Below are 25,027 nucleotides of genomic sequence, written 5' to 3'. Positions count from 1 at the left end.
GAAAAATTGCTCCATATCACTTGCCATCAGGGAAATACAAATCAAAACCACATTGAGATACAAACTTACATCAGTCAGAATGGCTAAAATTAACAATACAGGGAACAACAGATATTGGCAAGATGTGGAGAAAGGGCAACACTTTTGCACTGTTGGTGGGAATGCAAACTGGTGCAGCCATTCTGGAAAACAGTATGGAGGTTCCTCAAGAAGTTATAAATAGAAGTACCCTACAACCTAACAATTGCACTACTGGGTATTTATCCACAGGATACAAAAATGCTGATTAGAAGGGCCACGTGCACCCCAGTGTTTATAGCAGCACTATCAACAATAGCGAAATTATGGAAAGAGCCCAAATGTCCATCAACTGATGAATGGATAAAGAAGATCTGGTACACACACACACACACACACACACACAGGAATATTATTCAGCCATGAAAAAAGAATGAAATCTTGCCATTTGCAACAACATGGATGGAGCTAGAGTGTATTATGCTAAGTGAAATAAGTCAGAGAAAGACAAATAGTATATGATTGTACTCATGGGAAATTTAAGAAGCCACACAAATGAACATAGGGGAAGGGAAGGAAAAATAAAATAAGATAAAAACAGAGAGGGAGGCAAACCATAACTGACTCTTAACTATAGAGAACAAAGTGAGGGTTCCTGAAGTGGAGGTGGGTGGGGGATGGGCTAAATGGGTGATGGGCATTAGGGAGGGCACTTATCGGGATGAGCATTGGGCATTATATGTAAGTGATGAATCACTAAATTCTACTCCTGAAACCAGTACTACACTATATGTTAACTAACTTGAATTTTAAAAAAAATCTGTCATTTTACTATCAAGTAGCTCTTTAAAAACTTTAGTAAGCATAAAAAAAAAAGAACTTCAGTAAGCATAAAGTAACACAGAGGGCTTATTATTTAATGCAGATTTTTATGCCTAAATCATGCCACCTCAAAACTCTTCTAGCCTCTATCCATTACCCAGTTCCAAAACCGCTTCCACATTTTTAGGTACTTGTTACAGCAGCACCCCACTTCTCAGTACCAGTTTTTGTCTTAATCAGTTCAGGCTGCAATAACAAAAATACCATAGCATAGGTGACTTAAACAACAAAACTTTATTTCTCACAGTTCTGTAGATGGCAAAATACAAGATCAAGGCACTTTTAGATCTGCTTTTTGGTGAGGGTACTCTTCCTGGTGTGCCAATGGCTATCTTCTCATATTCTTCCATGGCAGAGAGAGCAGAGGGAGACAGCAAGCTCTCTAGTATCCATTCTTATAAGGGCATTAATTCATTCATGAGGGCTCCATCCTTATGACATAATTACCTTCCAGAGGCCCTCCCTCTTAATACCATCACATTATGGATTAGGATTTAAACCTATGAACTGTGGGGCCGGAGCTGGGTGGGGTGGGGGGACACACAAAATTCAGTCATTAAATTCCCAATTCCAGAACAAACACACGATAAAGTGACCTTTGTTTAAAATATTGGTATCTTGATCATGATGCCAAAAGACTCCTTAAGCAATATCAAGTCCACTTCTGATTGTGTATGGTAGGCACTTCCTTTGCTCACATGGTCTTTGGCTTTCTCAGTTTCCAGACACCTTCCCTCATTGTGAAGAGCAGAGGGAGTATGGTCTAACAATATGTAAACCCTCACTAGAAGTCCTGGAGGAGGTTTCTGGAATAGGCCTAAGGGGAGAAAGTGGCCCATGGAAATAAATCTTAGAACAATGGGAGGGTGGCTTTTACCACTTTCTCCTCCTTCTACTGACCCTCATTCTCTTTCTCCTCCTCCACCACAGTTTCTACTTCTCTAAGACAAACTTCCTTTTCATCAGTCACTGATGCTGGATGCCATCTATCACACTCACTCCACCCCTATCCAATGTTGTCACGCACTGAAACAAAGTTCTCAGACACCAATCTGAGTGGCTGTGCAGGGTTGCCTCTGCGAGGGAGAGCTGAATCCTGCACATAGCTTTTATTTTGTGTTTTGTTTTGTTATCAGAAAAGCAAGGACAGATGCCTCCAAGCATGGGAAAGGAGTACAAAGGGATGGCAATATCTTGAAGCAGGCTTGCATTTTTCCCTACACATGGGCACGCAGGGAGTCAGTCATGGGATAAGGGAGGAGCAGGATGTTTGGGCTAGCAATCGCTAGGTGCAGAAAGCGGAGACTGAGGGTCACATTCTTTCATAGCTCCTAACTTATGCCCTGCCCCTGGGGACTGTGGGATCCTGCTCCTACCGGGCCGCTGCATTCAACAGCCCGAGAACAGGAATGCTGCTGATGTTTCAGCTGCTTCCACACTCCTTGGGGCTTATAATATATTTTCTAAGAATAACTCCACATCCAATTCTATACTTTTAACCTCTGGAAGGCAACCCCACTCTGTCCATCCTTTATTCACATGGCTCCTCTCCTGGTGTAAGCCCTTATTAGTGTCAATTAGATTGCTAGGAGAGACTCAAATGACCCGCATATCAGCAGTCTCTCTTCTAATTCATCAGCAAGGTTTTATCATTCCTGGAGTAATCTGTCTAGTGTACAAATATGAACTCTATCTTATTCCACTGTTCCAAATCTCAAGCATTCATTTAAGAATTATTTATTAATGTCTATTATGAGCTAGACATTCTTCTGGGCATTTGAGAAAACTGTCTTATTCAACTTCTCCAACATAAACTTAAAGTCCTTTGATTAAACAGATTGGAACCACCAAGGTCTGTCTTTTGCTTGCTTTCTAACCCAAAGACATCCTTACCACATATGTTCCAGCTACAACTGATTCTTGAATCTAACCCACAAAAAGACCTTACAAATTCTTAGATTACTTATTAATCTCCTCCCATTATTACATCATTCAAGATAATGCTCATCATTCAACATCACCTTGAAGCAATCATAATTTACCAAGTTTGAAATTTTTATCTCCCTCCAACCCATCCCACTATTCTATCACTGAAGTTAATACTTTGATTATAGCACATATCACTCACTGGCTCTCTATATATTAAGATCATCTGCACATGTATGGGCTTTACTTTTATTAGATATCCCCTGGAGGGCAGCAACAGTGCCCCCCCTTTTTTAAAGATTTACTGATTTATTTTAGAGAGAGAGAGAGAGAGAAAGAGAGAGAGACAGCACAAGTGGGGGAGAGGGGCGGAAGGAAAGGGAGAGAGAGAGAGAGAGAGAGAAGCAGACTCCCACTCAGTGTGGAGCCCAATATAGGGCTTGATCTCAACGACCCTGAGATCATGACCTGAGCTGAAATCAAGAGTTGGATGCTTAACAGACTGAGCCACCCAGGCATCCCACAACAGTGCCTTTTTTACCCATGCACTCCCTACAGTACCAAGGATATTGCCTTGCCCAAAATAAGGACTCAAAACATGTTCAGGGACAAGTGGTTAGAAATGGGAAAACAAGATCTGAGAGTCCAGTAGTCCTCCTATGTTGCACATGTTATACATTATACTAGGTATTGGGGTTTAAAGTAGTGTTGTACCAGAGGCAGGGAAAAAGAAGAAAACAATCTTTCTTTCACCAGTGTCCTGAAATCCTCAGCCTCTTTTCCAGATCTGGCTATGGAGCTGAAAGTCCACAGACTGCTTGCTTGAGCAGATCCAAACTACTCCTGGTTTATCCAGCCCCAAATAAATAAAGGTGCCAGATGATTCCTCATTCTTTTTTTTTTTTTTTTAAGATTTTATTTATTTATTTGAGAGAGAGAGAATGAGAGACAGAGAGCACGAGAGGGAAGAGGGTCAGAGGGAGAAGCAGACCCCCTGCTAGGCAGGGAGCCCGATGCGGGACTTGATCCCAGGACTCCAGGATCATGACCTGAGCTGAAGGCAGTCGCTTAACCAACTGAGCCACCCAGGCGCCCCGATTCCTCATTCTTTAAATTCTGAATGAAGAAGAGGAAAATGAACAAAAAGACAAAAGGGATGAGGGCATTGTGTTTGTTTCACTGATTACATACATACTCACAATTCAGTCCCCTTATCTAGCTAACCTCAAGGTTTACTTTAGGTTAAGAACAAGATTTCTTCTAGCCCCAGGAATAGAGTTAAAATGTGTACCTGGGAAATACAGTCCTATGATAACTATTGCATGATGAACTGTGGTCATCTCCTAGTTGTTGTTGGTGGTGGGATATTAAAAGCCACTGAAGACCAGGATGTCTAGCATCTGGAATGATGGGGGGGGGGAAGTCAGGGCAGAATGGTCTCTCAGCATCTTTCTTGTCTCCATCCCCATATAGGGCACAGCCATGTTGCCATGGGATTTCAAGAGGAACATACCAGTGCCTACTTCCCTTCATGCTCCTGTTATAAATTACCCAAGAGATTACAAGGTGCATTGACTTCTGTTAATGAAGATTTTTCCTTTGGTGGAAGGATGGCAAAGAACAAATAGGATAAACTGGGGGGAGGCAAATCAAGAAGAAAGACAGATTACCTCAACAGCTTCTGACCCAAATCTATTCAAAATCTGAAGTTCAAGAAAGACTCAATACATTTGTGTAGTAATAGGCCAAGTCCATGTGAACGAGTTTCTCAAGCATGAAAAAAACGCCACTTCTCACTGATCTATTCTTCACTCTGTTTTGTGTTAAATACAGACCACGTGGAAAGAGATAGGGTAGTTAAAACACACCATCTTAAATAAAAGCACCCAGATTCCCTAGGCTTTCCAGTATTACCTATCAGGGAGTGAAAAGTCCTAGGCAAACTTTCTGGAAATACTAAAGTAAGAGAATTCACCTTGTCTCAAATAGAAATTTGTAGTTACAGAAAGGGTTTTGTTCCACTCTCTTTCCTCCACCATCTTTATTGTGCACATATCTTATTTCATCCATTATAACATGTACATTTCCCCCCACATTTTAACATCTATTAAATCAGGATGAGTCTTGGGGCACCTGGGTGGCTCAGTCGGTTAATTGTCTAACTCTTGATTTTGGCTCAGGTCATGATCTCGGGGTTGTTAAACCAAATTCTACATTGGGCTCCTCACTCAGCAGGGAGTCTGCTCGAAATTCTCTCTCTCCCTCTCCTCCTGCCCCTCCCCCACTCTCTTTCTCTCTCTCTCTCAAATAAATAAAAAGTCTTTAAATCAGGATGAGCCTTATATTCAATGGCAAGACACAGTTTAATTGGCAGAGTTTTTAATTTCCTGTTACTTCATGAAATAAGGGTGCAATTGATAGCATCTTAGACTGGGTGATAAATGTTATATTGAGTAACTCCTATAGATTCTAAAGACTATATATTAGATATTTCATCTTTAAATACTGACCTATCCTTTTGGTTCCTGGCAGCATTATCTAGATCACACTTTGTCCTCTCCCATATGTAGTCTTGAAATAACTTTCTGTCTGGTTCCTAGCTCTAACTTCTATCTTCAATAATACCCACAAGAAACTCTATGTATAGAAAGATTTTCCTAGTCTCCTAGCATTTCTCTGTACAGAAACATTACTACCACACACTGTTCTAAGAACTTTATATATGTGAACTCACTTACTCTTAATAAATTACCATTTATTCTCCATTTTAAAGATGATAAAACTGAGGCTCTGAGAGGTTAAGTAGCGTTCCCAAGATGTTATAGCTGCTAAGTGGTGGAGCTTAGATTAAAACCCAGGGAGTCTGGCTCCAAAGCTTGTTTCTCTAATGATTAAAGACTCAAACTCAAACATCTAAAACTGAAATCATTTTCCCCTACATTCAAATCATGCTCAGTTCTCACCTTGTCCTAGAGGCCTCCCCAGATGTCATAGGTTAGAATTAACTCCTCTTGGAGCACCTGGGTGGCTGAGTTGGTTAAGTGACTGCCTTCGGCTCAGGCCATGATCCTGGAGTCCCTGGATCGAGTCCCGCATCGGGCTCCCTGCTTGGCAAGGAAACTGCTTCTCCCTCTGACCCTCGCCCCTCTCATGTGCTCTCTCTCTCTCATTCTGTCTCAAAAAAAAAAAAAAAAAAAAGAATTAACTCCTCTCTCCCCTCCTCTCTCAATGAACAATGTCTGCTCATCAGAGACTCCATTCTCAATCCTCCTCTCTCCCTTTCTCCCTTCTCCTTTATTGTAAACCCTGAAGGATATCTCTGTATCTTCTCATAGAAACACTGGGAGCTGCAAACAATTGTGTTCATGGATTTGAATGCATCTCAAATGGATTTTGAGTATCTTAGAGCTCATCTAGTTCTACCTCTTAATAAAGATGAGAAAATTAGAGATCAGACATAGTAAGCAATGTTTCCCAAGCCATTCAGACACTTAATTATAAAGCCACAACTCCTGGTCTAGAAGAATCTTTTCACAACTCTTGTAGAATTATTTCTAACCTACATGTCATTCCAGATTATACCAATGATGGTGTAACAAGATTGACAGGACCCCAGTTCAGGAAAGAAGGAGAAAAGGAAATAGTGAAAACAGAAAAAAAGGAAGTGGGAAGAGCAATCTCACTTGCTATTCCCCTGTACCTTAGAATTTGTGACCTCTTTAGGAACTGTCGAGGCAGGGCCAGAAGCCAGCAGCCTTCTGAGTAACAAGGCCATAAAATCTGTGCTTGAGCATGTGCAACCTGCAACAAACATAATGACATTATTACAACTGGTCATTTACTCTTAAGTGTACCATGCTAAAATAATTGGTGACTGAGAGTGAAACAAAGGTCATAGCAGACTTGCCCCATTATACCCTTTTCATGTACACTTTCAGTTTGATCCCCTGATGCACACGCCATGGCTGTCTGCCATTCCTGGCTCCTTGAGGCTGGTTGCAAAAGATAGTCCAGTCTCCCCCAACAAGGTGTAATGGAGGACTATGTACTTCACCAATACACTCAGTTCATGGAGGGGAGTAAAACCCTGTGGTTGAGAATTATGGTCATCCTCTGGAGGAGAAAGTGTAGTTCTGGGGACTAAGACACACAGCCTTTTATGTAACAGGGGTGGTGCTTTGCATAGCCAGAGCTGGATCCTGACTTGGTATATTTTTTTCTGATTTTACATCTTCATGGGTCTTCAGCAGGAAGGAAGCAAGCCTCTGGGAGATGGCAAGTTGGGGCAGTGCATGAATTCAGTAGTTTCTGCCTATGATTACCCAAAACAAGTGACCCGTGAAATTTCTTAAGGTGTTATTCTTAGTCCATGATCTTGTAGATATGGTAGAACTTGAGGAAGTTTCTTAAGAGTAGATAATAGTATTTTTATATTTCAGATTTACATGAGTTGTTCTCACAGGGAAAAAAAAAAAGACACCATGTCCACATCCTTCACAGCTTCTCTCAATAATCAGACTTCAGCAATGTATTTCTGGTGAGAGTACATCTGGTCACTATAGCAATTTTGATAAAAAAGGAAAAACTGAACAATGTGATCTTTGCAATCAGTCCATATCATTTTTTAAATTTTATTATGTTATGTTAATCACCATACATTACATCATTATTTTTTGATGTAGTGTTCCATGATTCATTGTTTGCGTATAACACCCAGTGCTCCATTCAGTACGTGCCCCCTTTAATACCCATCACCAGGCTAACCCATCCCCCCAGCCCCCTCCCCTCTAGAACCCTCAGTTTGTTTCTCAGAGTCCATATCATTTTTATCCCTGGTCAAGTAAGCTTCACAAATTTCTCTCAGAGTGCAATGCTGCCATGTAAAACAGTAGGGCCAAATGTTGCCTAATACATACAGGCTTGGAAAATCAGCCCTTTAGAAATTTTCTAGAAATATTTCTGCAGCAAGGAATATAGCGGTCATTTCAAATACAAATTAAAGAAATAGGAGGGTATTTTTCTCTCTACTTGTTTTTGTACTGTCTTCCTCTCCCTGTCCTCTTTTTTGCTCAGAATGGAGATTCTCCCTCCCCAACAGACACATGTACACATGGACACACACACACACACTTCAACTAAATTCTGGAGAACCTATCTCGACTGGCATCTCTAAAAGCTGATCCCTTTTATCTATTTGCACTAAGCCTTCCCTAGTTCTTTTCTACCCTGTTTTGATAACTTCTTTTCTGGTTCCTGCATCTAGTTTCTTCCTCTCAATGTTCTCAAATGTCTTTATTTAAAATACAGATTTAATCTTGGGGTGCCTGGGTGCCTCAGTTAGTTAAGCATCTGCCTTTGGCTCGGGTCATGATCCCAGGGTCCTGGGATCGAGCCCCACGTCAGGGCTGCTCAGTGGGGAGCCTGCGTCTCTCTCTCCCACTCCCCCTGCTTGTGCTCTCTCTCTCTGCCAAATAAATAAATAAAATCTTTAAAAAAATACAGATTTAATCTCTTAGTATTTCCCTACACAAAAATCTCCCATCACTCAGGATGTTCCATCCTATATACCAGGAGTTGGCAAATTTTTTTTAAAGATTTTATTTATTTATTTGACAGAGAGAGACACAGCAAGAGAGGGAACACAAGCAGGGAGAGTGAGAGAGGGAGAAGCAGGCTTCCCGCGGAGCGGCGGGAGCCTGATGCAGGGCCTGATCCCAGGACCCTGGGACCATGACCTGAGCCGAAAGCAGACACGTATAACACTGAGCCACCCATGCGCCCCAGCAAATGTTTTTATAAAGGGCCAGATAGCAGGTATTTTAGGTTTTGCCAGCCATATGATCTCTATTGTAATGACTCAACTCTGGCAGTACAAAAGCAGTGATAGACAAAACATGAATGGGCATAGCTGTGTTCCAATAAAATTTTACCTACAAAAGCAGGTAATAGCTGGATTTGACCTGCTGGCTGTAGTTTGCTTGACCCACTATTAACATGCACAGCCTCCCTTCAGCAAAATTTGTTCCCTCCTGGGGCTCCCTGATATCTGCCTGTGGTTAAGATAAAACTTCCCTACTCTACGTGCTTGTGAACTGACTCAGAAGGCAGGCCGACTCAATTTATCCCAGTAGTCCCTCAGCCCCACCTACTTTCTGACTCTGAAATATATAAACACAGAGTTGCCTATCAGGATAAACTAGGAGGAAGACTCACCAAGAGTCACCAAATATCTACAATATTTACACCAAAATATCTACAATAGAGGCAGGGAAATGAAGGCTACTAAGAAGAGTTTTTCTACCAAGTGACTGAGGGAACTGATTATAGGACAGTAATATTTTATGATGGGCAAAGGGAAGAAAAAAAAACAACAATAATAGTTTACATGGAAAGCAGAAATGATTGGAAGGAAGCTGTCAAGGCAGAAAAAGCTGCCAAAGAGGTTTTCTCTTTCTATTCACCTGCTTTTAAGGACCTCTGGCATACTATAACATTCAAGAGCTGGGCCTTAGACTCAGGCTGCCTAAGTTTTGAATATTGGCTCAATCACTTACTTTCTGTGTGAATTACAAGCAGGTCTGTGTCATAATTTTTGCATGTTGAAACAGGGAATGATAATCATACAGTCTCCGAGAGTTTTTGACATGATCAAACTGTATACAAACCACTTAAAACAGGGCCTAGCACATGGTAAGCAGTCAGTAAGAGTTAGCTATTATTATTATGGGAATCTGGGGACAGAGCTAGCATTCACAGATCTGTCAGACTGTAATGAGTCTGCAGACTTTGGAATGGCTAGTTCTGCCTCAGTGACTGTGACCCAGAACTTCTGTTCGGACACAAGACAGTTTTGTCCACCAAATAGACCCAAAGCCCTGCTGCTCTAAAATTTTATGGAATTAAGCTTTTAGCCACAACACAGGAATAAAAGGGTTCTTTCAAATAAAGAACTCAGTAACAAAACATTTTCTTCTGCCAATCAAATTAGCAGCCAATTCCTACCGATTTTATCACGTCCCAAACCAAGCTTCTTTTGTTCTTACTCTCCTTGTCCCACATTTAGGCATTTATCTTTCAGCTAGAATATCTCCTGCTTTCTGCCTCACTCTCTTCAATCTATCCTCCACTCTTTTCAGGGTGATCTTTGTACAAATACAGATTCCAATAATTTTTCACTGCCCAAATTAAAAACTTTCATTCCTCTTCACTACTTGATGAATAAATCCCAAATTCCTCTGTTGGGCATTCAAGGTCTTTTACATTTTGGCTCCATGCTACTGTATTTTAAGTGAATTAGGTCCATACTTCATTAACTCTGCAGGGTTAGTATTTTTATATTGAATTTATTTTAAACTTATTTTTAAAATTAAAATAAGGCAAAAAAATATTTTTTGATGTACAGGTCAATGAATTTTAACACAGGTATAGACTCATATAACCATTACCATAATCATAATGAAGAAGAGTTAGCTAAAAAAAAATTCCCTCATGCTAATATTTTCTATTCACACACTACTACCACTCCTTATCCCTGGGAACCACTGATCTCTTTTCTTGACACTTTAATTTTGTCTTTTCAAGAACAGCACATAAATAGAATCATACTCTAGGTGACATTTGGAGATTAGATCTTTTTTAACTTAGCATAATGTCTTTGAAAATCATCAAACTTGTATATATTAATAATCTATTCCTGTTTGTTGCTGAGTTGTATTCTGTGGTATGAATATACCACAGTTTGTTTAATCATTCACCTATTGAAGGGCATCTGGGTTCTTTTTAGCCATTATGAATAAAGCCACATGAACATTGCTGTACAATTTTTGTGTGTGTGTGGACAGGAGTTTACATTTCTCTGGGATAAATGCTCAATAATGCAATTGCTGTGTCATATGGTAATTATGTGTTTGATTTTTTAAGAAACTTCCAACTTGTCAAAGAGAAGGTAACTGAAAGCAGTCAAGGGCCAGCTCCCCACACCCTCCAAAAATGAGACAAGTTCACTCCACAGGAGAAATAGTGAGGATGCTATATGAGGTGCTGGCAGTGGTACAGATAAGACTGTAAACAAAAAAAGTTTATAGCTTTTTTTCTCAAGCTCATCTACAGTATAAGAAACAGAATAGTGGACCTCCTTCATTGCCCTCCTCCATAAGCTGACTGCCATGGCAAGAAATCTTGCTACCCCAGAAAGTGTGATTTCACCTTGATTATTAGTATTGGGGGGTGTGGCCTGAAAATTGCAAAAAAAGAGATATTAAGTTCTTCACCTTGTAGGGCTAGGACTGTAGAAAATATAGAGCCTTAGAAGCAAATATTTCCCTCCTGACCCCTATCCCCCTCCATAGGCTATCAAGCTACTTTAGCTGCCTCCATTCCTCCAGGACTAGTGGAGCTTCAGGGGAACACAACTGTGAAAAATGGTCCTAGATAGTGGGTTTTAAGGGCCTATGCTACATATAAATCATTCTGTGACGAAAATTTGAGCCACTTCCAATTATAAATGTTGGACGAATGGGGTTTATGTGGATAAAGTGCCAGAGCAGGGCAGCAGTAGAGTATAGTGATTAAGAGTGTGGGTGATGACAGAAAATGGCTCATATACCTATGTAAGAAGAAATCTTAAGAATTGAGTAAAAAAAAATAATAATAGAAAAAGAGATCTGATGTGGTTATCAGAGGTAGAGGGAGTGGGAGAATTGGAGGAAGGTGGACAGAAGGGACAAATTTCCAGTTAAAAGTACTAGGAATATACCGTACAAATTGATGACTATAGTTAACACTGTATGCTGTATCATATATAGGAAAGTTGTTAAAATTAGAGTAAATCCCAAGAGTTCTCATCACAAGAATTATGTTGTATCTGTATGAGATTATGGATGTTAGCTGAACGTATTGTGATAAACATTTCACAATATATGTAAATCAAACCTTCATATTGAAGGCCTTAAACTTATAGAGTGAATTATGCCAACTATTTCTCAATAAAACTGGAAAAAATATTGAGTGAACAAGACCATCCTCCCCAAAAGACCAAAACCCAAGAGAAAAAATACATGAATAGATAATTCACATAAGGGATATAAAAATGATCCTTAAGCATATGAAAAATGTTCAAACACACTCAAAATTAGGGAAATACAAAGTAAAAATACAGAGACAACATTTCTCACATATCAGACTGGCAAGAATATGATAATGCATTCTGCTGGGTGAGACTATGAGGGAATAGGCACTCTTATATATTGATGGTAGGAAGGCAAACTGCTACAACTCTTCTGGTGGTAGATCTGACAATTCTAACAATTCTACATAGGTCTTGATTTTTTAAAAAATCACAGTGTGGGGCACCTGGGTGGCTCAAGTCGTGATCTTGGGGTCCTAGGACTGAGCCCCGCATCGGGCTCTCTGCTCAGTGGGGAGTATGCTTCTCTTTCTCAAATAAATAAATAAAATCTTTAAAAATATATAAATAAGTAAAAAAATCACAGCTTTATTGAGATATAATTCATACTCCATACAATTCACCTATTTAAAATGTACAATTCAGTTTTTTGGTTTTTTTTTTTTTTTTTTTTTTAGTAAAGTTGTATGACCATACTACAATCAATTTTGGATCATTTTTATCACCCCAAATAGGAACTCCCTACACATTAGCAGTCACTCCTCAGTTCCCCTCATACCACTCTCCACCTCTAGCCCTACATAATCATTAATATCTAATTTTTGTTTGTAAGTAGCAAAGAGGTATATATGAGGATTTAAGATTGAACATTTACAGAAATCATGGGAAGAATGCTGAACTTGCCTAGGTTGTGAAATTGAGGATTCAAGATCCATTTACCTAAATTCCCAAGGAAAAGGTAACTCTGACTGATATCTGTATTAAAAGTGAACAACACCATTGGTTTAGACCAAGTATAGCCCTACCACCACTAGGCCAAACCTACTTTGAAAATCCTGAAGGAGGAGTTTTTGAACTATGTTGAGTCAAGGTATTCACATGATTCCAGGGAAAATTTCATAAGTTCTATACTGAGAAGCCCTCTAGATAATCAAGGAAATGCAGCAGTTCCTAGAGTTTCTGGATATTATTGATAGTTTCTCCATCATCCTTGCATAATGATTACTTCACTAAATGATTTGTCCAGAAATGGAAAAAGTTATACAGAACAGCCACATTTCAGGAGATGAAAACTCTTTCTTCCATAATATTAGCCTAAATAGATCCATCCATTTACCCTGGCAAACTCCTCCTTTCCCTCTAATTCTCAAAAAGGCTGGTCATGAATAAAGGCAGCTACCCAATGTGAGAAAAAAGAGATGGATACACTACCTTGAAGGATCCCAAAATTTTGTGGCAGTCTTAATCTTATCATCACAATTCAGAACAGTAGGTACCAGAAAAATTGTCTATGCCAAGGAAGGTAGACTCTCTTTTACAAATACTTTAACTTTTCCTTTTCCTAAGACCCTAGAGTCAAAACAGCCACAAATATCAGAGAGGTGGCAGAGGACTCCTGTCCTGCAAGATTATCTGGTCTAGGAATATTCTGGTATCAATGTCAGTTGTAGCACAGCAGATGGGTACTGTGCAGAAAAGCGTTAATGTAGCAGACCTGAGATTGCTATTCTTAGAAAAAGCCTACTTATCAGGTTGGTCCCTGGCTGGCATCTGGTAACTTGGTTTTTGGAGTATTTCCAGTCTACAATTAACTGATTAGGGTGGCTCACAGTGCCTAGACTATTTGTGCAAGCAATGTGGTTTAAGCCTGAACACCTGCTTTCCTTCTTGGAGTCTGGAATTTTGGTATGTGCTAAAAAGAGAGTGTTTATGTGATTAGATTCCAATAAAAATCTTGGGCACTGAGTCTCTAATGGGTGTTTATAGTAGACAACATTTCACATATGTTGTTGGAGTTTTGTTGATGGGAGAAGAGTGCACTCTGTGTGACCCCTCATAGGCAGAAAAGAGCATAAGGAAGCCCACACAGGGATTCATTCAGATTCTACCTGTGTCTTTTTCCTTTATGGTCTAGCTGTATATTCTTACTGCATCACTATAATAAATCTTTTTTTTTAAAGATTTTATTTATTTATTTGACAGAGAGAGAGATAGAGAGGGAGCACAAGCAGGGGGAGAAGCAGAGGGAGAGGGAGAAGCAGGTTCTCCGCTGAGCAGGGAGCCTGAAGCGGGGCTCGATCCCAGGACCCTGGGATCATGACCTGAGCCGAAGGCGGTCGCTTAACTAACTGAGTCACCCAGGTGCCCCTCACTATAATAAATCTTAACCACAAATAAAAATATATATTGAGTCCTGTGAGCCTTTCTACCAAACTGCCAAACCTGGAGATAGTTTTGAGGATCTCTGACATACAATGCTTATTCACCTAGCCACTCACAGATAATGCCAATGGTCAGAGAATGGTCTAAGTCTTGGGGAAGTAGCCTCTACTTCAGGTATGTGGTTCTTCCACACTACCCTAAAGGGCCACTGCAACCTATTCAAAACTCTATGTCTAGTAAGTGAATAATTCCTTCATACAACAAATATTTATTGAGTACCTACTGTATGCCAGGTACTATAGTCTCAGACTGAGGACAGGCCTGGAAGGCCCAAATTATTACTATAGCCTATGCTGACCATCAAATTCTTCATGCAATACCATTTTATTGGACTTCAACATGGATTTTTCTCCTTCCTAAAGTTTTTTTTAAAAAGATTTTATTTATTTATTTGAGAGAGAGAGAGAGAGAGCAAGTGAGCACAGGGTGGGGAGTGTCAGAGGGAGAGGGAGAAAGAGTCCTACACAAACTCCACACTGAGCATGAGCCCGATGCAGGACTGGATCTCACAACCCTGAGATTACAACCTGAGCGAAACCAAGAACTGGATGCTTAACCGACTACACTACCCAGGCACCCCATTCCTTCCTAAAGTTTTAATACTATATTGGAAGTGACATTCTCATTAAGATGCTACATTTTATCCACTTTGCTGGACTCCCACTCACAACTACTACTGTCATATTATTTATCAAAGAAGTATTCCATCTCCATGAGCTTCATAATAATCTGAAATTTGACCAAGACCCTCATTTAATATCCTGATCTGAAAAGTACTATTCAGAGCCCTCCACATGTAAATCCACCTCCATATCATCTAATACCTGCAGAACAACAGGTAAATCAGCAGGTAGGCTTTATACCAGTTCTGGAAATGCATCCACACTGTTATACCTCCTCAAACAATATGACTAATTCTACTCTACTACACTCATTTTGTTTATAATAATTCACTACATTATATTTACCCAAACACTGATCCACAACTGTGGTTTTCACCCCCACAGCTTCCTCATGCCATTAAGCAAATACCACACCCCTGACAGTCCACTTAGTACCAGAAAAGGTAAAGGCCACTCAAGAAGATCTATGAGATAGTATGCTGAATAGCTCCAGGAGAGATATAAAAGTGTGACATGTTGTCTTGCTGTCTTTCAGACACATCAGCATCACCCCAACCCTATAAATATCTGTAGCTACTGAATATCATGCTAGCCTTTTAACTTCCAATTGCTTTCCACCCAGTTTTAATATCTCTTTCTTCACTCCCTGCTAGGCCCAGCACATCAAAGCCATCCCATGCCTCTCCACCTGCTTGGGAAACTCCATACGGGAACCAAAATACATGGTAAAACAAGTATTAGACTCCCACTGATACTAATCAGCCGCAATACTTGGTACAATTGGATGGGTATCAGCTAGAAGAGCAGTTGTAGGAGCTTTCTTGTCACCATAAAACACCCCACAGGGGAGCCTGGATGGCTCAGTCAGTTAAGTGTCTGAGTCTTGATTTCAGCTCAGGTCATGATCTCAGCGTCATGAGATCAAGCCCCACATCAGGCTCTGCACTCAGCATGGAGTCTGCTTGAGATCCTCTCCCTCTGCCCCCTCCCAACTGCTCATGCTCTAAATACATACATACATACATACACTCTAGAATATGTCATAATTTTCCTTCAGGCAAACCTGGGAACAGTGCCCCAACCCAGGAAAAAGTAGTATCTATTCTACCACTGTTCCTTTAATCTGACTGATGCACCAAAATATCACACCCCAGCCAACTCATAAAACCAAGCTGCAAACACTAACAGGCATTCTATCAATCACCTCAGACCTCCCTCACTACTTCTCAAAACACACTGTCATTCTGACATTCTTTTTTTCTACCCCACTCACCCATCCACCCCACTCACTGCTGCCATTGATCCCAACTCATTTGCATTTGTTCTTGCTCTCAATGTTTAATGTCTTTGGCTCTGGGTGTCTGGCTCTGTGTCTTGGCTTCAAATTGCTGCCTCTAGCACTCTTTGATTTGAAATAACCTCCAGTCAATTTGCCCTACTTCTTAGTCCTCATCCTTCATACATTGTTTTTAGCTTAGTTTGTTTTTTGGTTTGGGCATGCCAAGATGGTAGTGGGCATCCCTGCTACCACTGGGCCCCATGAAACCCCCACCTCTATCCTGGCCAATCTCCACTTATTTCCATATAGAGGCTGGATGAGATTTTGGATCCTCTGGATCTTATGTCTGTGGTTGGACTCTGGTATTTGAACTTTGTCTTTCTCCTAGACCAGTAGATGGCACATATCTTCCACAAAGAGTAAAAATTTCAGGCCAATAAATTTTAGACCATACAATCTCTGTCACAACAAGTCAACTGTGCGTATTATAGTGCAAAAGTAGCCAGAAACTATAGATTAAAAAATGGACATGAATGTGTTCCAATAACAATTTATTTTTAAAAAGTCAATAGATTGTCTCTCTGGCTCTTGACCGCCCATGTTACTCTGGATATGATCTATCCCTATCAGAAGCCATCTGCCCCAGGCTATTTGATTGGTGCCTAGGCTACCATATGAGAGGAAGATTTATACAAAATTTATCATGTCTAAAAATTAAAGTTATCTTCCCCCACCAAAGCTGTTCTCACCTCAGCCCCTAGCATAGTTACTAATAAACACTGTTCATTCAGGCATTGAAGTTAGAAGTGTGGTTGTTAGCTTTGATTTATCCCCTTTCTCACCTGCCAATTGGTCAACAAGTTCTGTTGAGCTTCTTCCCCAAAACACTCTTACATTTGCCCACTCTACTTCCTCCCCACTTCCTCCGTCACCCCCCTTGATTTACTCCACTGTAATATATTCCAGCAAGACCAGATTACTTGCAGTGATGTTTCATAAATCCACTACATACTTCCCTTTTCCTGGAATCCCCTCCCCTTTAACTCCTACTCCCACCTTTTATATTCTTGGTGAACTTTTTATTCACTATTCAAAATGCAGCTCAGACTTTCCCTAATACATGTAACCACTGCCTCTTTAAGGTGACTTTGTTTAAATAGTATACCTTTGATATCTCTAAGAGATATGTTCCAAAAGCCAAAATTCATGAATAATGGAAAACTTACATTAAGATGGTAGAATAGGAGGTCCTCCAACACCAAGGAGGGTCATTTTGAGAAGGCAGTCATATGCCCAGATGGCAGGCTTGCCAATTGTGGTCCTGGATACAGAAACAGAAACCTGTCCCCCTGTGGACTCAGCTACAGCCCCATTTGGCCTTGGTCCTACCATCAGCACCACCTGCCATGGGAACCAGGAAGAGATATGCCTACCCATGCCTTAGGCAACAGGCTCACCAACATTGGTCCAACTCCCAATGCTGAAGAAGCCTTGTGGTTCAGCTCCACCCTCTCTCAGCCAGTCTGAGAGCAATCCTGCCCACTGAGGGATCTGGCAAGAGGCACACCCATCCATATTCCCATAGGCAGGCCTGAAGACTTTGGACCTAGCTGTGGACATAGAAGCAGCACTGTGACTTGGTTCCAGCCCTTCTCAGGTACAGTCCAGAGCCATTCCTACCCACCCAGGGAACTTTCCAGTAAGCTGGTGGGAATCCTTCAAAAGACAGAGCAGGAGCTACATCTATCCATGCACCTGGTAACAGGCTTACCATCTGCAGACCCCGAAAAAGAATGTTATCCTAGCACCAGTCCTACTGAACAAGGTCCTGGAGGTAGCCCTACCAGCCCAGATATTAGGCTGGATCCCCAGCTGCCTAAGCCACTGGTAGAAGAACCACCAACCAGTCCCCACTATGAACCCAGCAACAGTCACATGACCTACATCAAACCTACTCACCTGAAGTCCTGGATGCAATACTGTCAGCGCAGGGACCCAACAGGAGAAGGTCTTTACCTGCCAAAATCAGTCTGTAAAGACTGTAAAAGGTGTTTGCTCCTTTAAATGCACAGATATCAACACAAGGCTACAGGATCATGAAGAATCAAGCAAATATGACACCACCAGAGGAAACTAATAAATCTCCAGAAACCAATCCCAAAGAAATGCAACTCTATAAATTGACTGACAAGGAATTCAAAATAATCATCTTAAAAAAGTCAAATGAGATGCAAGAGAAACAGATAGATAACTAAACAAAATCAGAAATAACTGCATGAAAATGAGAATTTTAATAAAGAAATAGAAACCATTAAAAATGAACCTGAAGCTCATGAATACAAAACAAAAACTGAAAAATTCAGTATAGAGCTTCAACAGAAGATTCAATCATGCAGAAGTAAGAACCAGCAAACTTGAAGACAAGTCATTTGAAATTAGTGAGCTAATGGAACAACAACAACAACAAAAGAATGCAAAAGAGTAAAGAAAGCCCACGGGGCCTATATGACAATACAAGCATATAAATGTTATGCGCATTATAAGAATCAAAGAAGGAGAAAAGAAAGAAAAACGGGGCAGAAAAGCATATTTAAAGAAATAATGGCTGAATGCTTCCCAAATTTTGGGATGGATATGGATATCCACATTCATGAAGCTCAAATATCCCCAATCAAGATCAAACCAAAGATTATCCCAAGACACATTATAAACAAATTGCAAAAAGTCTAAGACAAACACAGAATTTTGAAGCAGCAGAGAAAAGCAACTTGTCACATAAAAGGGAACCCCCATAAGGCTACCAGCAGAAACCTTGCAGGACGGGGATGCTTGGGTGGCTCAGTTGGTTCAGTGTCTGCCTTTGGCTCAGATCATGATCCCAGGGTCCTGGGATCGAGTCCAGCATCAGGCTCCTTGCTCATAGGGGAGCCTGCTTCTCCTTCTGCCTGTCCCTTTCCCTGCTTATGCACGGGCTCTCTCTCTCTCTGACAAATAAATAAATAAATAAAATCTTAAAAAAAAAAAAAAGAAACCTTGCAGGACAGGAAGGAGTGGGATGATATGTTCAAAGTACTCAAGGAAAAAGTGCCAACCAGAAATACTATATCCAGAGAAGCTGTTGCTCAGAAATAGAGAGATAAAGACATTCTCAGAGAATTTGGAGCTGAGGAATATCATCAGTACTAGACCAGCCTTACAAGAAATGCTAAAGGGAGTTCTTCAAGTTGAAATGAAAGAAAGCTAAGAAACAACATGAAAACATACGAAAGCATAAAGTAAAAGTAAATATATAGTTAAATTCAGAACACTCTAATACTGTAATAGTGCTATGTAGATCATTGAACTCTAGAAAAATGTTAAAAGACAAAAGTATTAAAAATTTACTATAGGGGCACCTGGGTGGCTCAGTTGGTTAAGCACGTGACTCTTGATTTCGGCACAGGTCAGGATCTCAGGGTCACGGGATTGAGCCCCGTGTGGGACTCCACACTCGGCAGGGAGTCTGCTGGATATTCTTTCTCTCTCTCTCTCTCTCTCTCCCTCTGTCCCTCCCCCCACTCATGTTCTCTTCTCTAAAATAAATAAATAAATGTTTAAAAATAACTATAGCTACAATAATTTGTTAATGGATACACAATATAAAAAGATGTGAAGGGTGATATCAATAGTGTAAAATGTGGTAGAGGAATAGAAATATTAAGTTTCTTCAAGTGGCTGAAGTTCTTACTGGCTTCAAACAGAAATGTTATAATTATGTTTTATGTAAGCCTCATGGTAATCACAAAATAACCTCTAGTACATACACAAATGATAAAGACAAAAAAATCAAAGCATATTAGAAAAAATAACAAAAGAGAGCAAGAGAAGAAAAAAGGAGCAAAGAAACATCAAAATACAGTCAGAAAACAATGAACAAATTGGCAATAGTAAGTCCTTATCTATCAATAATTACTTTAAATACAAATGGACTAAGTTCCCCAATCCAAGGACATAGAGTGGCTAAATGCATTCTTAAAAGTTCTAATAACATGCTGCCTCCAAGAGATTTACATTAGCTTTAAGGGCATGAGACAAAGCAGGGACGGGGCTCGAGATCCTTAACCCAGAAACTCACAGGAAAAAAAAAAATCACAACAACCCAGTTCTCTAGCCCAGCTTGCAGGAAGCCAGAAGCCACAAGCTCCGAGCAAGCCCCATGGCCCAGCTTACAACCAGTTCTGCTCCTGCAAAAACTAGACCAGACCAGCCTGAGCAACACTGGACCCCAGCACTGACCTTTCATCGACTTCTTCCCTGATTATATGCTAAAAATCATGCCCAGAGGTAGAGATTTAACATGCTAATTAGTCATGCAATGTATAATAAAACATGATCTTTAAGTGTGCAAGGGCTGATAAGTCCCTGCCTGTGGAGCTATTCTTAGAAAATATATTGTAAGCCCTAAGGAGTGAGTGTGGAAGCAGCTGAAACATCGGCAGCATTCCTGTTTTCGGGCTGTTGAATGCAGCGGCCCGGTGGGAGCAGGATCCCACGATCCCCAGGGGCAGGGCATAAGTTAGGAGCTACGAAAGAATGTGACCCTCAGTCTCCGCTTTCTGCACCTGGTGATTGCTAGCCCAAACATCCTGCTCCTCCCTTATCCCATGATTGACTCCCTGCATGCCCATGTGTAGGGAAAAATGCAAGCCTGCTTCAGGATATCTGCCATCCCTTTGTACTCCTTTCCCACGCTTGGAGGCATCTGTCCTTGCTTTTCTGATAAAAAACAAAACGAAAGCTATGCGCAGGATTCAGCTGCTGCTTTCCCTTGCACAGGCAGCCCTGCATGGCCACTCAGATTGGTGTCTGAGAACTTTATTTCAGTGTGCAACGACACCTGCCTCTACGTGCTTAAACGTCACCCTTTTCCCCACCTAAGCCTCTTTAAAACTCTCCCTTCCTCTCCTCAGACAGCCAGCCTAAGAACACTTTCCTTTGTGTTGTCTCCCTTGTGCTCAAACATAAGCCCCAACAGCTTTGCCTGGAACTCCTGTTAGGCTTGTCAATTTCCATTGCTTGGAGAGCCCAAGGGCCCAGTTCAGTAACAGGCACATGTTGGCTGAAAGTGAAGGGATGGAAAAAGTTATTCCATGCAAATAGTAACCAAAAGAGAGTAGAAGTGACTATACTTAAAATAGGCAAAACGGGTTTCACTCAAAATCTGTGACAATAACCAAAGAAGGTCACTATCCAGTCATAAAGGAATCAATTCATCAAAGGATATAACAATTGTAAATATAAATGCAGTCCATATTGGAGCACTTAAATATATAAAAGAAATATTAACATAACTGAAGGGAGAATTAGACAGCAGTTCAATGACAGTAGGGGACTTCAATACTTTACTTCACAGAACTAAAACAAACTAAGACCAAAGTCAGCAGAAGGAAGGAAATAATGAAGATTAGAACAGATGTAAGTTACTAGAAACTGAATAAACAATAGAAATAGAATAAACAAAAGAAAAGATCAACAAAACTAAGAATTGAGTTTTTGAAAAGATAAACAAAATTGACAAACACCTCCAACTCATTTTACAAGGCCCTGATGAACATGGATGCAAAAGTCCTCAGCAAAATACTAGCAAACCAAATTCAACAGCATATAAAAAGGATCATATACTATAATCAAGTGAGATTTATTCCTGGGATGCAAGGATGGTTCAATGTATGCAACTAATAAATGTAATACACCACATTAACAGAACAGTGAATAAAAATTATATGACCATCTCAATAGATGTGGAATATACATTTGACAAAATTCAACATCTTTCCATGATAAAAATTTCCAACAAATAAGGTATAGCAAAAAGTCCTTCAACATAATAAAGGTCGTATATGATAAGCCCACACCTAACATCATACTTAATGGTGAAAATCTAAAAGCTTCTCCTTTAAGAAACAAGACAAAGTTGCCCACTTTCACTACTTCTATGCAAAACAGTGCTTAAAGTCCTAGAAAGAGCAACTAGGCAAGAAAAGGAAATAAAAGGCATCCAAATCATAAAGGAAGAAGTAAAATTGCTGTTGTTTGCAGATTACATGCTCTTACATAGAGAAAACTCTAGAGACGCCACCAAAAACCTGTTAGAACAAATAAATGAATTTAGTGAAGTTGCAGGATACAAAATCAACATACAAAAATCAGTTGCATCTCTATATGCTAATAATAAACTATCTGAAAGGGAAGTTAAGAAAACAATCTCATTTATAATTGCGTCAAAGAGAAAAATACTTAGAAATAAATTTAACAGCAGAAATGAAAAATCTATACACTGAAACTATAGGACATTGGTGAAAGAAATTGGACAAGACACAAATAAATAGTAAGATATCCAGTGGTCATGAATTGGGAGACTTACTATTGTTAAAATGTCCATACTACTTAAAGTGATCTATAGATTAAATGCAATCTCTACCAAAATTCAAGCAGTATTTTTCATAAAAATAGAAAAAATTATAAAATTCATATGAAACCACAGAAGACTGAATAGCCAAAGGAATCTTCAGCAAGAAGAACAAAGTGGAAGCATCACACTGCCTGCTTTCAAAGTCTATTACAAAGCTCTTGTAATCAAAACAGTATGGTACTGGCATAAAAACAGATACATAGTCCAATGGAACAGAATAGAGAGTCCAGAAATAAATCCACACATATGCAGTCTACTAATATTTGACAAGGGTGCTAAGAATACACAATGGGGGAAGGATAGTCTCTTTAATAAATGGCACTGGGAAATCTGGATATCCACATGCAAAAGAATAAATTTGGAACCTATCTTACATCACACACAAAAATCAACTCAAAATGGATTAAAGACTTAAATGTATAATCTTAAACTATAAAACTTAGAGAAGAAAACATAGGGAAAATGTTCCCAGACCTTGGTCTTGGCAATAATTTTCTGGATATGACACCAAAAGCAAATGTAACAAAAGCAAAAATAAACTTGTGGAATTTTATCAAACTAAAAACTCCTGCACAGCAAAGGAAACAATCAACAAAATGAAGCAGCAACCCACAGAATGGAAGGAAAAATACTTACAAATCATATACTTGATAAGGGATTAGGCTCCCTTGAAAAGGAACTTATACAAGTAATTCAATATCAAAAGAATAGCTAAAAAATGGACAAAGAATCTGAATAGTCATTTTTCTAAGGAAGACATACAAATGGCCAATGGGTATATGAAAAGGTGCTCAACATCAAGGAAATCATTCATCAAGGAAATATAAATTAAAACCACAGTGACATATCACCTTGCATATGTTACAATAGCTAATCTCAAAAAGAAAAGATAAAAAGTGTTTCATTTATCTATCCACCCAGCAACAAAGAGAATCAGTGTGTTCTCTATATTTATGAGACTATTACTCTTTTTGTTATTGTTTGTTCTTTTATTTTTTAGATTCCACATGTAAGTGAAATCATGTTATTTGTCCTTCTGTCTGACATTCCAATATTATAATAATTTTATAGGGTGCAGTTATATAGTAACTGCACTTATCATGATGAGCACTTCATAATTTAAATAATTATCAAATCAGTATGTTGTACATGCAAAACTAATATAATATGTCAACTATACTTCAATTTCAAATAACATTTTTTTTTTAATTTAAAAAAGATAAATGTTGGCAAGGGTGTGGAGAAAAGGGAACACTTGTGCACTGTGGTGGGAATGTAAATTGGTAGAGCCATTATGGAAAACAGTATGGAGGTTCCTCAAAAAATTAACAATAGAACTACCATGTGATCCAGCAATCACACTTTTGAGTATATATCAAAAGGAAATGAAACTTGTATCTCAAAGAGATATCTAAGCTAGTACATTCATTGCTGCCTTACTGACAGTATTCAATATATGGAAACTACCTAGTGTTCATTGATGGATGAATGGATACAAAAATATAATGGAATATTTTTCAACCATGGAAACAAAGAAATACTGCCATTTGCAACAACATGGATGTTGCTAAGTGAAATAAGCCAGGCACAGAAAACATACTATATGATCTCACTTATATGTGGAATAAAAAAGGTGAATTCATAGAAGCAGAGAGTAGAAAGGTAGTTGCCATGGCCTGGGGTCAGGGGGAAGGAATAAGGAAATGCTGGTGAAAGGGTACAAACTTAGTGTCATAAGATGAATAAGATATGGGGATGTAATGTACAACATGACTATAAATTAATAATACTGTATACTTGAAATTTACTAAGAGTGTAGATCTTAAGTGTTTTTACTACACACACACACACACACACACACAATGGTAAATACAATGACATATTACCTCACACCTGTAAGAATGGCAATCATCAAGAAGACAAGAGATAAGTGCTGGGAAGGATGTCAAGAAGGGGAATATTTATGCACTGTTGATAGGACTATAAATTGGTTCAGCCACTAAGGAGAATAGTATGGAGGTTCTTCAAAAAATAAAAAACTACCATACATTCCAGAAATCCCCCTTTTGGGTATACATACAAAGGAAATCAAAAGAGGTTACCAAAAAGACATACGCATTCCCAAGTTTATTGCAGCATTATTCACAATAGTTTACAATAGTCAAGATATGAAAACAACATGAGTGCCTGTGAATAGATGCTTAGATAAATAAGTAAATAAGACTGGATTTTATAAATGTATATATATATATATATATATGTATGTGTGTATATAGTGTGTATATATATATATATATATACACACACACACACACACATATATATGAAATACTGTTCAGTCATGACGAAAAAGTCTTGCCATTTGTAACAACATGGATGGACCTTGAGGACATTATGCTAAGTGAGATAAATCACACAGAAAGACAAATACTGTGTAATATCTCATATGTGGACTCTAAAAGAACTGAAATAATAAAAGCAGAGAGTAAAATGGTAGTTAC

The 25,027-nt window shown here is 39.4% G+C and overlaps 1 long non-coding RNA gene across 1 annotated transcript in view; it reads right to left on the bottom strand.

The window, feature by feature from the left end:
- LOC135361942 (uncharacterized) overlaps positions 1-25,027 on the bottom strand; it is a 44,229-nt gene that overhangs the window by 11,384 nt on the left and 7,818 nt on the right. Inside the window, exon 2 of the long non-coding RNA XR_010406194.1 lies at positions 6,527-6,627. This is a non-coding gene — a long non-coding RNA (uncharacterized LOC135361942). The remainder of the gene's footprint in view (positions 1-6,526; positions 6,628-25,027) is intronic.

The sequence above is a fragment of the Mirounga angustirostris genome, unplaced genomic scaffold, assembly GCF_029215605.1.
Source record: "Mirounga angustirostris isolate CCGP_5_RB_7025 unplaced genomic scaffold, mMirAng1.0.hap1 SCAF_11, whole genome shotgun sequence".
Classification (NCBI taxonomy): domain Eukaryota; kingdom Metazoa; phylum Chordata; class Mammalia; order Carnivora; family Phocidae; genus Mirounga; species Mirounga angustirostris.
Note: the sequence above shows the minus strand (reverse complement) of the source record. Positions and strands in the feature narration are given on the sequence as shown.